A 16,328-nucleotide genomic window follows, 5' to 3' on the forward strand; every position below is an offset into this window, starting at 1 on the left:
ATACAAAACAGAGAAGTCAGTCAGTTAAAAGGTGTTGGTAGTAACATTCAGGGCTCGGGTTCTTGCTAATGAGGCCCTTGGGAAAATATAAACACTCCTCCTGAATTCAGATCTCAAGCCTGCCCACCACATTCTTGTTTTCAGCTTCAGCTTCTGGCACTAGAGCCTGGAACTGAGGCCTTGCATCAGATGCCAAACTAAATATTTGGGAACAAGGATTATAATAACCTTTGTTTGTTTGTTTGTTTGTTTTAAGTAATTTAAAAACATATAACATAAAGTAAAACAAAGAAAAATTAGGATGGGGAAATAACTATGACACAGAAAACTTGAGAGCTTTCAGAGCATTTTCTTGGATATTCATTCATATATTATTCAGATTATAGAAGTAATTGTTGGGGTAAATTAGCATGGCCTTTGCAGCAGAGAAGGAAGGGGAGATATGAATTCCTTCACGGACATTAGTGAAAAATGCAAAAAATAAAATTACCTCAAAGCACCGGGTGATGGCAGAGCACAGAGTCATTCAAGTTCACCTTCTACATCTCCAGGTCTAGCTACGTTTGCATGACTGACTCACCAACGGGCACCCTAGTGAGACCTCACCTGACCGTGGGTGCTGTTGTTGTGAATCATGAACTTCTTCATGCAGTTAAACCCTGCCTCACTCTCTATTTTCAGAGGAGGAAAATAACTGCCTTCCCCTGAAGGCTTTCATATTAAACATGTCAAAGCACATTATTGATATGTGAAAAGAACTCTGACATAATTAGCATAAAATATTTCAGAGTCAAAAGACTACGCTTTACTTAAAATGACAGATTGGTCTCAAAGGCCTAACAGAATCTGTGGACTTATTAAAAGAACATGCTAGCATCTCCTCAATTAGTCTTTACAATGCTTGTTCCTGTGACGGGAGAGTGGTTCCCTCGGGGAGAGCAGTAGTGACGGAATGGAGCCGTGGGAGGTGCTCTGGGATGTCGGCAATATTCTGCTTGACTTCAGTGCTGGCTACACAGGGGTGCTTCCTTTGTGAAAAGCCACTGAGTGGTGTGCTAAGGGTTTATGTTAAACTAAAAATAAAAAGCTTTTATAAAAGGAAGCTGCTGAGTAGATACAACCCCATATACATAGCTAATTTCTCCTGCTATTTAAAAGATATCAGTAAGTTATTAATAATCAGCACAACAAAATTTAAAAAAAGGATGTTTCTACACTGATGAATGAGCTCGTTTTACATTCCTGTGAATCATTGTTACGTATTTCCTAAATACAACTGTTTTCTTAATATTTGAGAGTGATGCAATCAAGGGTGAATTTACATGCTTTACTTATTTTCATGCACCTCAGTATAATTAGTACTATGTCTGAAAGAAAATGTACAATTTCCTCTAAATAGTGACAGTAAAAACTTATTAAGCTCTTACAGTGTGCAATGTGTCAGACACTAAATGGAGGAGTTAACATTCCGGCTACCATTTAATCTTAAAAGAACCAGTCTCTTCCCTGCCAAGAAACACCATCCGAAGGTGGCACATTTTGAATGCTCAATAACGTTAGCTATTATTTGAAAAGAATTTCTCTTCCTTTATAGTTTGCACGTTCTGTCATTTATTTAAACATAGCTGAGGATCTATGATACACCAGGCATGTTGCGATCTTGAGTCCTGTGCTATTTCTTCAGCGCATCTATTTGAGGGAATTATGAAGGACATAGAGCTTTGCTAATAAAGTTTTAAATTTCTTTTAATTTCATAGCATATCTGAGACTTGACAAAGAAAAACACAGAATGATCGAGGAAAGGCAGTACCCAGGAATCTCTCACATTTCAACATTTTAAAATCATCAGCTCCTTTGTAAATGAGATTTATTTCCCAGCCAATAATTAATCTGTGATATCTATTCTCTTCGGTAAGATACAATTTGGTATTTATTGATTTACCAATTACTCCGTGTTTTCACAATAAACCCAATTAATTCATAAACTCGATGGGGTGGCAAACTTTTTTGTAGAGAGCCAGATAGTAAAAAATCTAGGCTTTTCAGGCCATATGGTCTCTGTCACCATCACTCAACTCTGCTCTTGTAGCACACAAGCAGCCATAGATAATATGTAAACAAATGTATGTAGCTGTGTTCCAATAAAACTTTATTAAAAAAAACAAACAGGGGCGCCTGGGTGGCTCAGTCATTAAGCATCTGCCTTTGGCTTGGGTCATGATCCCAGGGATTGAGCCCTGCATCGGGCTCCCTGCTCAGCGGGAAGCCTGCTTCTCCCTCTCCCACTCCCACTGCTTGTGTTCCCTTTCTTGCTGTGTCTCTGACAAATAAATAAATAAAATCTTAAAAAAAAAAAAACACACAAAAAACAGGCAGCAAGCTGGATTAGGTCCATTAGTCATGTTTGGCCAACCCCTGCTTTATCCATCAATACCTTTTATAGCGCTAGACAGATAGCTGGCCTCAGTAAATACTTCTTACTTGATAGAGTCAATGACATTGGAAAAGGAAATGCAGGAAATGGGAAGAGAAGAGGCATTAATTCTGAGTTCTCCAAGAGGACACTTCCATATTCCCTGTACTTCTAACCTGGAATGCACCTCTTCCACTTTTAAATTAGATTCTAGAACTAGAGAGAATATTCTTTCTACTCATGTATAAGGAATTTTCCCATATTAGGAAAAGAAAAATTTGACCAAAAATTCAAAGTGATTGGGGAGAAATGTGGAAGTCAGTGTGGTATCTTTCCCCTTGCAAGTAGAAAACAGGTATTTGTAGATAAGGTAGGGAAATCCACTGGAAAAAAGAACCTATTCATAAAAGAATGCATCACAGAAACCCAGATATGGGTGGTCCAACCAGGCAGAAGTGGTTGGCAGTGGGATTTAAAAAATAAGATTAACACAAGATGTTAAGTACTGAAATCCCTCTAGTCACAAACATGTGTGCTTTTAATGACATTCAGAGCCACTCTGTAAAATGAAAGAACAGAAGTTAATTTATTTCATCGAAAACATTATGAAAAATCCTAGAGTACCCTAGAATTAAGAACCTTTTATTATTTTCTCATGGCTGAAAATCATGTTCATCTGCCAGGGACAAGTAACATTCATGGTTATGGTGGAGACAGAAGCCTGACAGCAGCATGACAGCAAGGGACTACACCAACACATTTTTTTTTCAACATAAAGTTGACATATGAGATGCAGACATGGTGCAGGGGGTCCTTCATAAAACAAAGAAACAAAATAAGTACAGCTTTTCCTCAGACTCTACTGAACAGAACAACTATTTCAGTAAGCGGAATCACCCCAGGCTCAGTCCTCACTGTGACCTCCACTCTCATTTATTCAGCAGATACTTATTGAAGGACTATAAAATATCAGCCACTGGGGGGCTGCATTGGAACATAGGGCTTTTTTCCTTCTCTTTTCAAGCAGGCCACTCTTCTTGGAGAGAAACAGACAACAACCATCTAAAACAGTAAATAAAACAATTTCAGCAACTGATGAAGTGCTAGAAAGAAAAGGCTAGAAGAAAAGGCATTGGCAGTAGAGCATGGCAGGTGGAGGGAGAAAAACATGGAGGGATGTTAGCTAAGATGGCCAGGGGTGGACTTTTTGAAGAGGTAACATTTGGTAAACCTTGAATGTAGGAGCCTCTCAGGGAGAGGACATGACTGTGGCCAAGGTCACACTTCCCTGAGAGGGACTCAGCTGAGCCCCGCCAGTCACCAACAATCTCAGCAACTGGGGGAACTAGTATGTTAGTCCTAAAATCCATTTTCATTGCTTAATAAGTTCTTGTTAACAGTTCCTTGAGGATTCTGTTTGGTCTTTTGGTCTTCTTTTGTGGGGAAATCTACAAAAGGAAAGTTGGTGAGATGAGCTGTAACCCCTTTTTTAGTCTGTCTCAAGGCCACAACTAATTCTCATCTCCCTCCTCTACTCTTTGGTCTAGATTTCTCTTACTCTTGGTTGAACCCTGCTATTTTCGGGGCTTACTGATGAAATAAACCTGATTCACATCCATAAGACCACTAAGATTCTGTTGGAGTCAGTCGTTTGGTTACCACTACTAGGCGGTGAGTGCTACTGGTACCTACTGGGTAGAGGCCAGGCATGATGTTGAATATCCAACAATGACTGTACAGTCTCCAAAAATAAAGAATTATCTGGCCCAAAGGATCAATAGAGCCAACACTGAGAAACCCTGGTTTAGAGGTCACCAAGTATATTACATTCATCATTTCGTTACATTCTTGGGATTATGGGGGTTATTAGTATCTCTTCACTACAGATGGGGAAATTAAACTCAGTGAAGGAAACTGACTTGCCAAATATCCAAAAGAATGCTACCAGTAAAAATGAGTATAGTAGTTCATTTCCATTTCATGCAACTTTTTCGGGTACAGATGGCAATCACTACCCAAACTTTTTATCTTCATTAATCTCTTCCCTAGAAACCAAGAGATAGCAAGCTTGATGTGCAGGCTCACCTCTGTCATTCACTGATAAATTCGTTATATTAAGAAACTAAGCCTTTCATTATATTAAGAAACTAAACCCTGTCATTTTCAAATTTACACATTCTGAATTTACACCACATTTATTCCCAAAGCTTTATTCAAATAAGGAACTTGTACATTGTATAGTACTACTGGTAGATTTAATATATTTACACATAGTATTAAAGAAATCTTTTTTGTTTTTGTTTTTTACTCCTGAGAGATAGGCTCAGGAAATACTGTCATCAGTGATAACACACAGATCTGTCAAGAGGGAGCATGGAGTCTAATTGTTCCAATTGTTCTCTCTGGTGTCTTAATTCTGCCATTTTTCTAATGGTATGACCTTGGACAAGTTACCTAACCTTCCTCAAAGCTTAAATTTTCTTACCTGTAAAATAGTAACTTACTGTGAAGCTTCCTTTAAGGATTAAATAAGATAGTGCATATGAAACATGGTGACTGATAAACCATGCACACTGAATAAATGGTAGTTGAATTAAATATTCGTTGCCTTTTGGCTTCCAGCACCTATTTCACCTTCTTTTTTTTTTTTTTTTTTTTTTTTTATAATTTGTGGTTTTTTTTTTTTTTTTTAAGATTTTATTTATTTATTTGAGAGAGAGAATGAGAGAGAGAGAGCACGAGAGGGAAGAGGGTCAGAGGGAGAAGCAGACTCCCTGCCAAGCAGGGAGCCCGATGTGGGACTCGATCCCGGGACTCCAGGATCATGACCTGAGCCGAAGGCAGTCGCTTAACCAACTGAGCCACCCAGGCGCCCCCTATTTCACCTTCTTAATGGCAACTTGAACTCCAGTTGGGGAATTAATTCTTACCCGATGGATTTGGTATGGTGGACTGTAATTAGGTGTCTTGCCTTCCTCTAACCAAAGGGCAGGCATGTAACCCAAACCAACCCAATCAGATGTTCCTTCTCTGAAATGTACATACTGAGTGGAGAAACAACACAGAAAATGGTTAGTTCTGTCCTCTCCTAGTAATGCTACCCTGACTAGTTTATTTTTTCATTCTAACACCATTATTAACATCGATGCCTCTGAATTTCCAAAGATGACCTACTTCCCTTGCGCATGTCCATGTCTGGTGTACAGCCTCCCATCAATTCTGCAAGCCTCTGGTAACCTTTCAACAAAATCCCTTTTCCTAAAGTTAGCCCGATCCAGTTCTTTTGCTTGTAACCCAAACACTGTAGACACAGAAAGTAGCTACATCTTACATCTGCATAAATTATCTAATCTAATTAATATTTAATTAAAGTAAGTGCAAATAAGATTTAGTGACTTCTCTCTGCTTTTAGAAGTCTGTTTTATCATTAATTTGCCTTTTGGTTTTAGCCCTAATACATATCCACACACAGTGAAGTCTACATAGGAACTAAAGACTGTTTACCCAAAAGAAAATTCTGTGGAGCAAAGGTGCTGTTTAAGCAGTCATCTCTGTTTGCTCTCTGTTGGAGCACTTCTTGGTAGGGCTTCAAGAAATACAAGGCAAGTGAAAAGAAACTGAATGACTGATTGATGTCTGATTGCCTGAGTCCACAATTCTATAGGCTTACCTGAGATCTTAAATAAGAATCTTTTCAGATACAGAGGCTTTCATTATTTTTGGCTTTCCTTCTGTGTCTTGGATGTGGTTGCTCTTTGGGTATAGCTATGGGTCAGACTCTGTGTGGTAAATCTGAATGTGCAATTACTGGCATGAGGGTGAGAGGAGAGGAGTGGAGCAGAGTGAAAGTGCATGTTTCTTAAACGAGGAAAGAAATGAATAATCACTTTGGTTTTTGCTTTACAGATGCTTTGATCCACTTCATTTTTCACTGTGGGAAGATAGAATGGCGATCTCTGAGTTACTTTAGTGTTCACTTCCCAGAGTAACCTTTTCAAGGCCACGGAATATCATGCCTCTGTCAGCCGGGTTGTGACATGAATAAGCCATTAAGATGGCATTTCAGCACAGGGGACAAAAATATGTTCTTTCCCATCACTTCGTATACAAAATTCAGGGCTCCGTTACTTTCCCCACATTTCAGAATAAATGATTCTCAAGGCAAACAGTAACAATTCTTTGAGCCGGAAAATTTGGAAAAACTAAATGCATATTTAAGAAAGTCAAAGACTCCCTGGTTCTTGAATAATTAAGCTGAACTCCAGATTTTTGTTAAAAAATAGAAGGAGAAAAGAAGTCCATTAGCAGATACTAAAATGGGTAACAGTTCCTACTTTCAGTACTATTGAAGCAGCTTCTACCAATTACAATGCATAGTTTCGGTTGTTGTATAGCACCATTAGCAATCTGTCATCTGTAGCAAGTTTCCAAAACTAAAATGGCAGATTAATTTATAGCTCTAGAGAAGCTGCTCTGCTAAACTTCACTTAAGGCCATTACCTGCCAGACAGGGCATTTTTTTCTTGATCTACGTATGTTGAATGAAATATATGCATTAGAATCTTTTAAAGTGACATAAGCATTTTCATGCATAGTTCAATAATTAGTTCAAAACTTTCCTAAAAACAAACAAACAAACCACTAATAGAAGACACTGAAATATTTAGTGATAATATATTCATTTTCCTAGGAAGTACTTTACCAGCTGGTGGTAAAGAAGCAACTGATTCAGGGTGGTCTTTGATTATTCTTTCTTCTTAGTCGTATGCCCTCTTTTCTCAACCTATTAGTAATTCTACGTTGTGTAAAGTTTAAGGATGCTGGGGGCAAGGGATTTATTTGTATTATGGATTACACTGTACTGAACACATATGGAGCTCATTCATTAAAGATTTCTGAAGTGACAGTTTCAACATCATGTCTTAATGGTAATATTCTTATTCTTAATAAACACTGACGTGCCATCAATTACTTCAGTAGGTACTTTTTAAACCAGAATCTAATTTAACAATTTATAGCCTAGTTCAAAACAAACTATGAGATTTAGAATGTGCTCGTTTCAACCATGAATGCAGAGTGAATGTTCTTCAGTGTGAAGCTCTACCTATCCATTCATTCACTCCGCACCGGGAGTGGAAGGATGAGGCATCTCCGTGATTCCCACTATTACCTACATAAAACTCTACTAGCTCTTTCTCACCAGACAAGATGAATGCTAACTACTTTTATTAAATTACAGGATTCATGCAGATGTTCAGATACAGCTAGCTACTTTATATCTGTAGGGTTTTTTGGTTACAAGCAATAAAACTGGATCAGGCTAACTTTAGGAACAGGTTTTCTTGAAAGGGTATCAGAAGCTTGTGCAACTGATGGGAGGGTGCACACCAGATATGGAAATGGACAAGCGCAATTTTTCTCCTTTTATAAAACTGACATTTTTCCATTCAAACACAATTTAGCTAACACACTCATTGCCTTACATATTTTACTACTGTTGAGAATTTTCTTCTTCCTTAGTTTAAATCAGAGTTTACTGTATTACAGCTAAGAAAACTATAAGATGGTATCACACTTTTAAAAATATGATTCCAGGGGTGCCTGGGTGGCTCAGTCATTAAGCATCTGCCTTCGGCTCAGGTCAGGATCCCAGGGTCCTGGGATCGAGCCCCGCATCGGGCTCCCTGCTTGGCGGGAAGCCTGCTTCTCCCTCTCCCACTCCCCCTGCTTGTGCTCCTGTTCTCACTGTGTCTCTCTCTGTCAAACAAATAAATAAAATCCTTAAAAATAAAAAAATGTCTTTACGGTTATCTTTTCTTAGACATAAGTGTGGAGAAAACCACTGGTCTAAAATGGAAGCTCTACAGCCCAAAGAAATGGTTATGTATTAATTGTGGTTAATGGTTATTTATTTATTTATGAAGGCGTATTTTTCTATTAATATGTTATACAGGTCATGAAATATGTACTATTTAAAGCTAATGTAATTGAATAATCCTTCATTACATTTGAAAATCTTGGTTTAGTACTTTGAGATACAGTGATTTGGCTCTAGATGTCATTTAACACTTAGTTTTGATGGCTGTAAGAGCCGAAAAAGATACCTCAAAATCATGTAGATGAAATCTGAAACACAGCATAGTTAGCTCTACTTACTAAATCATGAGACTTGTTTTTCAGTTTCACCCATAGGTTAAGTTCCGTGAAATTCTGAAAACACTGAATTGAGTATTATGTGACACTAAAATTCTGTGAAAAAGTTGCAGTCTTTTACGGTTAGGTTTGGTGTTTTGGGGAGATGCGAGAAGAAACAGGAGGCCGGATCATGGAGAACCCTAGAGGCCACTGCAATGACTCAGGCTTTCCTCTGTGTGACATGGGACCATTTCAAGGTTTTATGCAGAGAAGTGAGAAAATCTGACTGAAGTGTGAAAAATGACTTTGCAGTGCAAGAGTAGAGGTAAAGATACTCATTAGGGGGCTTGTGAAGAAGGCCATGCAAAAGCTGACAGTGGCTTAGTCACTGGTGATAGCAATCAAGGTGGTCAGAATCTGGATATTTTTTAAAGATCGATTTCCCTACACACTGGATAGAGGGAGAGAAAAGTAATTGTTAAACGTTTTAGCTTCGATATCATTCCGCTGGGCAGGGTTCTCTGATCCATGAGGACGTGATTAGGTCCCATCCCATGTGCCTCTCTAGCACACTGTCCCACTTCTCTCTCAGCACTCTGACGTGTGGCCAGTTCTGGCTTTCCCCTTCTCCTTCTTAGGCTCTGATCCTTGGCAGTGTAGGGATCATGTCTATCTTATTTATAGTATATACTTAGTATGTAAATGTTGAATAAGCACTTGTTAATGAGTGAATAGAATAAGTAAAATCTTTACAACAGAACTTAATAATACTGTTGCAATGAAGATATTGGGAAATTCTTTCTTGGTGTAAGACTGTACAATATCTTCTTATTTTTCTACAGTGGTACATCACCAATTCTATAAAATAGTTCATCATCACTTGTATTTTATTAAGAATTATTATAGTTAAATAGTAGTATCTTCCTTAGCAAATGGTAGTAGCTCTTAAAGGACTTTATCAAGGCATCTAATATTTTTCACAGCCTAATGCATGAAAAAGTCTTAAGAACCTAAAGTATGTATGAGAATTGCTATGACTGATTTTATTTTATGTGTCATCTTTGCGCAGAGGCCATGCTAATCTTCTCCGTGTCAGCCCAATTTTAGTATATGTGCTGCCGAAGCAAGCACTGACTGATTTTATTTTAAACGTGAGATTGGCCAGATTGTATACTATTTGACACTAATAGGTTGAGTGTAAAAATAAAACAATTACAGCTTCAGGGATGGGAGTTGGGAACATTCCTGTCTTGACTGTTGATAATGCAGTTCAAATCTCTATAGAACAGATCTACTGGCAGTCCTTTGTTAAGTTTTTGCTTAGTTTTGTACAGTATATACATATTCTGAGAAAAGTTCGTGAAACAGAGCTTTAAAAGCCTAAAGCAAAAGAGTAGCACAGCTTTTCATGATTCAAAACCTGGTAATGAAGCCATTAATTCATTTAGCTCTTCACATACTCTTTGTGCTTGCCATGTATGAGCCTAGAAAAAAGAACTAATACCTTATCACTAAAATAATTTTTGTTAGAAACTTTGATGCAAAGAAGATAAGTATCTAAAAGGAGCAGAACCCTCATAAGACACTGGGTGTCATATATTCTGTGTAAAAAAAATCCTTTTGCATTATCTGCTTAGAAGTGAATTACAAGGGGCACCTGGGTGGCTCAGTCGTTAAGCGTCTGCCTTCAGCTCGGGTCATGATCCCAGGGTCCTGGGATTAAGCCCCGCATTGGGCTCCCTGCTCAGCGGGAAGCCTGCTTCTCCCTCTCCCGCTCCCCCTGCTTGTGTTCTCTCTCTCGCTGTGTCTCTCTCTGTCAAATAAATAAAAATCTTAAGAAAAAAAAAAGAAGTGAATTACAAGTGTACTTAGCCAATGGTGTCTATCTCTTAAGTTTCTCAGGGTGGTTTTACCATGAGTTTACTGCATTGAAGGACTGGTTTTCAGCTGTCTAGGTACAGACTTCAGATTTGCCAAAATACTAAGCACAGATCTTTCTCTCAAAAGAAGACTTGTATTAACTCACGTTCGCAAGGCTGTCTATAAACACTTCCCTATACTGTAAACAAATCACAATCAGAAAGCTGCCTAATAAGGAGAGGGTCTGAGCAAATGGTGTTAGATTACATAAATGTTTAATGGCATTTCTTCATTCATGAAACAAAATTTTCTTGAACATCTGCTATGTGCCAGGTTTATTCTGAGATATTGAGAATACAGTGGTGAACGAAACAGATGAGGTCCTTTCTCTCTTGGAGCTTATACTTTAGTGAGGGAGACAGGCAATTAACATGGATTTTTGTTTTTATATTGATGTGTCGCTTAGATGCATCTTAGATGCCACTTAGAGTACTGCCTCATACACATGATGAAATTTAATGAATGAATAAATAATGCAATATAAACTATTAAAATAGTTTCAGATAATGATATGGGGTAGGAAGAAAACATAATGGGGTCATGATATGATAAAGTAGGATTAGTAGGAGAGAGAGTAGCTTACCTAGATTGGTTGGTGTGTAATAGGTTAAATTACTATTTGGCAACTATTAACCCATTCTTTTTCCCCACGTCCATGGAGGATTAGTTTTCTACTCCATTGATGTTGAATTTGACCATGCAACATGCTTGGCCTCACGGTGGGTGGAATGTACTTCTCTGCCTTTTGAACTTGGGCTTGGCCATATGACTTGCTTTGGTGCACAAGATGTCAGAGGTGACACAATCAGAAACTTCCAGTGTTCCTGTATTTCGATTTTTCCTCTTGCACTTGTGCCACGGACATAAGAAGAACATGCCTTGGATAGCCCATCATAGATACCCTCTGAGTTTTGGAAACTCTGTTCAAGTGGTTTAATTTCTTTCACTAAATTCAAAAACTTTGATTCCTGAATGTCTATGCTATTTTCATTAATCTGTTGACTACTAACATCAGGGTCTTAAATATAAAAGAAATATGAGTGAACAAGTTGCATTTTGGTGGGAGTGTTGAAAGGAAGGGAATTTTATTAACTATGAAAGTACACAATAAAAAAAGGTAGATGTAAAACTTTTTTTTTTAAACAGGATTTTTTAGTAATTTAACCACTAAAATCAACTAAGAGCAGAAGGAGAGCATGTTTGTTTAGTCCAGTGGCTAAGCTCCACCCCAGACAAGATATTTTCATTTTCAACACATGATACATAAGAAAAGGAAAATGTGAACCACAGGAATGGAATAAATATTGAGGACAAAAGCAAAGTGTTGAATATATTATAGTCACACTAGATCTTAAATGAATAAGCACTCTAAACTATAAAGGAAAAACTAAGCAACAAAGTTATTTTATATGCCAAATGTCCCCACAGATGAATAAAAAGCAGACATTAAAATTCTTGTAAAATGGCAAAGAAATTATGATTAATATGTTCCTGGTACAAGGTAATGATCACATTATACATGCAAAAAAAATGAAAATATGAAAAATCTTCATGACAAGAATAGTGGAATCATTTAATGAATCAACCCCAATGTACACTGAATGCTGGATATAGGATTTATCCTGAAATATTGTACTTCAACTCAAATGTTCAGAAAATTATCTACATTGGAAAACATTATCTGGAAGAGACTCAAACGGATTGGAGGGATCTAACTTTGAAACTTACTAGCATAATAATGTTCTGACTGGCAGCCAGCTTTTGAGCAGCCATAATCTTCTATAGCCCAGAATCTCAAAGAAAGATAGAAGTAAAAAGGACCAGTGAAAATAGACACAGCAAAACCTATGTACTTATTACATAGTTAAGGATTAAAGACTCTCCTTTTTCAGACACACAAAGAATATATGTGACTTAATTTGATAAAAAGTATTTTGCTGTCTAGTTTCTTATTATTTCCTCAATTTTACACTCAGAGTTGAAAAAAATAGCAGAGGTCATGGATAACAGGTTCGACAGCAAGAAAATGGAGAGGATGTAGAAGAAACAGATCCACTGATAAGAATGTGATGTATATACCAAGAACAAAGATGTTTCCAAGGACATAAGAGACAACCGAAATTTAATCTAGGTGAATTCAGTAAAAAAGACAAGTTAATCAAGTTCTTTCTACTTCAGGAATCTTTGTGGCCATCACTCTACGAAAACAAGTACTATAACTAATGTATATAAGATGTCCCCAAATTACCAAAGGTAAAATTGTTGATTAACTCAAGAACAATCACTTAATCACTAAAACCTACAAAAAAAAATCTATTTATATATACCTTCTAAAGCTATCTATTTTTAGCATAAGTACATGGAACGAAAACCTTATCTATCCAAAATACTACATAGCCTATGAACAGTGTCACATCATTTGGGCCTAACTGTAGAAACCTCAGATTATTTGAGAAAGTATGAAATTGTGGTGGCCAAGTGGCAAACTTTCTACAAGATGTCTGATGAACCTGGCAACTGCTGAAGTCCTGTTTTAGTAAGAATGAAACCCATGTAGTTTGACTTCAAAGGATCAGATTTAGAATTAGCCATGAGACTAAAAAGCTGGAAAAATATTTCTACGGTAACCATAGCAACTTGGAAAAAATTTCCAAAATATGTAGTGGCCACTTGTAATGTTCCCTGATTTTTGATACCCTTCCTGTGTTTGATGAATTTCTAGCCTTATGAGGTATGACTCCCCTAGGTAAAACCCAGAAAACATAGTTATCTATCCTGCTTTATTCCCAGGGCTCTGCTAATCAGAGTCAACTGGGATGGACTTTGATTTAGCAGACTGAGAGGAAGGAAGCGCTGTATAGCATCCATTTTGCTCATAAGGATGAGACACATTCAACTGTTGGCTACTGCAATGGTTGCATTAAGCAACGGGCTCTTAGAGTGCTTGATGGGAATGTCGCAGCAAAGGGGGACTTATCTTTAAGCAAGTTGTGTGGTACAGTTTTGGTATTGTTTCTAGAAGCTTGACTTTGACCCTGGTTCTCTAGCTCTCAACAATTTGGTCAACTACTCAATTTCCTTTTAATAAATTTTTTACTGCTTAACTGCCCAGAGACAGCTTCTGCTGCTTAAGAGGAAAACCCTGGTCGATACTAAATGGCTACTAAGAAGTGGCTGAAGGCAATTTAGCCTCAGGACAATCAGGAAGATCTATGGCTAGTTCTGGCTCTCTAAGGGCTGATGGCTCTAAAATTCCAGCTGTTTCTGAAAGAAAAAAAAAAAGTCAAGTCTGGCAGCCTGCAGTTAGCAAAGTAACAAATTATTAACTATAGTCACTTGAAATGAAGTGACCAATGAAGGCAAGACTTCGGAAGATCCAGTGGCTACTAACATGGAACAACAATATAAACAAGATTACTGACTGGCTGTTAATTCCACAGCACAGCTTTTAAAAAGATAACGAAATGTTCACAATTCCAAATTCTCAGTTCAAGGCAAAAATCACAGCCAAGAGCTACTCCCTAATGTTCCCAGGGAGGGAAAAGGCAGCGTCAGTGAACAACATTGTCTACCTTCTACAAACCAGGAGTGCTCCTGGGTATCGCTGCTTTCAGTGTAGATAGTGGGATGCTGAGGTGGCCCACCTCAGGCAGAAACACTTAGATGCAAGAGGCAGGAGGAGAAGGTTACTGATCTTATTAGGAGAGTTAAGTTTAATCAGAATGCTCTGGCCTGCACTGACCATTGGTTTTGGCTACTGGATCAAATGATCCATATATCAGATAAGTATCCAAAAAAATTCCAACTTAATAAAATTATAAGATATCTAGGTTTAATAGAGGCCTGACTTGAACCACTAAAACAAAAATTTGTAACGTCTTTTCCAATTTCTAGTCCTAAGTCACTTTGCAGACCCAGAGCTCTCTGAGTAAAGGACAGAGTGCAAGTTCCTGAAGACATGTATCGTAATGACATCACAGGTGTAAACTGTAAACTCTCAGCTTGGCCTCTTCCATCAAGGTAACTGCACTGGAGAAAGGGATAGACCAGGTCTTTTGGGTACTGTTGTAGAATAGCTCTGAACTAACTCTAAAAGACGGGGGACCCAGAACACCACTGTGGGCTAGTGGTCACAAAGGACGACTGTGGGAATCAAATGATGAGTGGATGGAATTTTAACCAGAATCTGCCTCACATCCAGTCCAGGAGGACATTAAACACACAGAGTATATCGTTGGCACTGGAGAAGGAGAGTAGATTACCAGAGGCTTAATCAGATAGTGGTTTCACATGCAGTTGCTCCTGCAGATGTGCATTCGTTGCTAGTGCTCAGCACCAGGTATACTCAGACTATTCATCTGCACATGACTTTTTCCTTCTTTCCCAATAGAGAGAGAATACCTGTAAGAGCTGTTTTCATAGAGCAATAAATCATTTCCTCTTAGGGTTATACAAATTATTTGGCTCTGAACCACAGTATATTTCACAAAGACCATTACTGTCTCACCAAAACACAGGACAACTACAATGATGACATTACATCTCCAGGACCTGGAAAGCAGGAAGTAATAAGTATTCAAGATCCTTTGTACAGATATGTACAACATAGCTCTAAGTCCAATATGAGTGTAGTAAGGTGGGAGATACATCATTATGAGAATATAAAAGCTACACCACAGTGAAGTTTCTGAGGGCCCTGTGATCTTGAGCATATCAGGTTAACATCTACAAAGTTAGATAACCAACAATACCTTATGCGTCCTGCCACTAAGAAAGAGGCACAGTGGTATGTGGGTCTTTTTGAAAATAATATATATCCCATTGGGAATCTTGCTTTGACCTATTTATGAAGTGACCTGAAAGCCTCCAGCTGTTGAGTGAGCGCATAGGACAAAGGAGGCTTCCTAGTTGCCCCGGCTCCAGAGCATCTACCTGGCATCCATGACCAACAGAGTCAGTGGATTTAGAGACGTTAGTACTCCATCACAGTGCTAGATGGAACCCGTGGCAAGTTCGGATCAAGGGACCCTAGCAGAGATCTCTAAGGTTCCGGAGCAAAGTCGTCAGGCAGGAAACTTGTCCCTTTGAAAGGGAGCATTTAGTTCATTACCAAGTGCTACTAGAGTCTGTATATCAGGCTGCAGAAACAATAAATGTGACCTGATCTGCCCTAAATGAACTTGGTTTAGCTGATTCACTGAACTATTAAATCAGGCAGGCTCAGGAGTAAACCATATTAAGTGGCTGTGACATACATGGAATGAGACTTGAGAAAGAAACAGCAGAAGTTATGTGATCAGACCATTCACACTCTCAGCTGCACTTGCCGTGTGGTAGGCTGCTACAAGAGATTTTAGGCCATTCCCATTATGGATACGTCTTGTTTTTATAAGGGATAGCTGAAGTATTTTGTTATTATTTTACTTGATATTACTGTTAATACGGTTAAGCATGGAAGAACAGTGTATTTTAAAGGTTAGGTTTAAGTACTGACAAAGGGTATAAATTGATGTTGAATAGCCAAGCAATGTAGGATAGCATACGTTTGCCGTATTTTCTTGTTTTGGCATTTTGTGAAAACTCGTAACATATCAGGAGATATTCTGTGTTTCTAAGTTTGGTCACTGCGAGGTAGAATGCCCAAAGAATATTTTCTTAGCTTCTTTTCATACCCAGGATATAGGCATGTGATCAAAAGTCTACCAATCAGGTTTGCCCCCATGAAATTTCAAGAAAAAATGAACAATCTGATAAATGAAACTCCATTTGGGACCTTCTGAACTGGTGAGGGTAGAGGCAGAGACTTTGGCTTTTTGGGGCCAACATCTAGAGGTTGTGAGATGCAGTGGTGTAAGTGGG

General features: G+C 38.2%; 1 protein-coding gene and 1 non-coding gene across 14 annotated transcripts in view; both read right to left on the reverse strand.

Moving 5' to 3' along the window:
- CCDC91 (coiled-coil domain containing 91) overlaps positions 1 to 16,328 on the reverse strand; it is a 349,003-nt gene that overhangs the window by 60,456 nt on the left and 272,219 nt on the right. The window lies entirely within an intron of this gene.
- On the reverse strand, positions 9,574 to 9,680 carry LOC112830240 (U6 spliceosomal RNA). Its single transcript, XR_003209861.1, has one exon. It is a non-coding gene; the product is annotated as a U6 spliceosomal RNA (small nuclear RNA).

This window comes from Callorhinus ursinus, unplaced genomic scaffold, assembly GCF_003265705.2.
Source record: "Callorhinus ursinus isolate GAN/ISIS: 27379988/994484 unplaced genomic scaffold, GSC_fseal_2.0 scaffold27, whole genome shotgun sequence".
Taxonomy (NCBI): domain Eukaryota; kingdom Metazoa; phylum Chordata; class Mammalia; order Carnivora; family Otariidae; genus Callorhinus; species Callorhinus ursinus.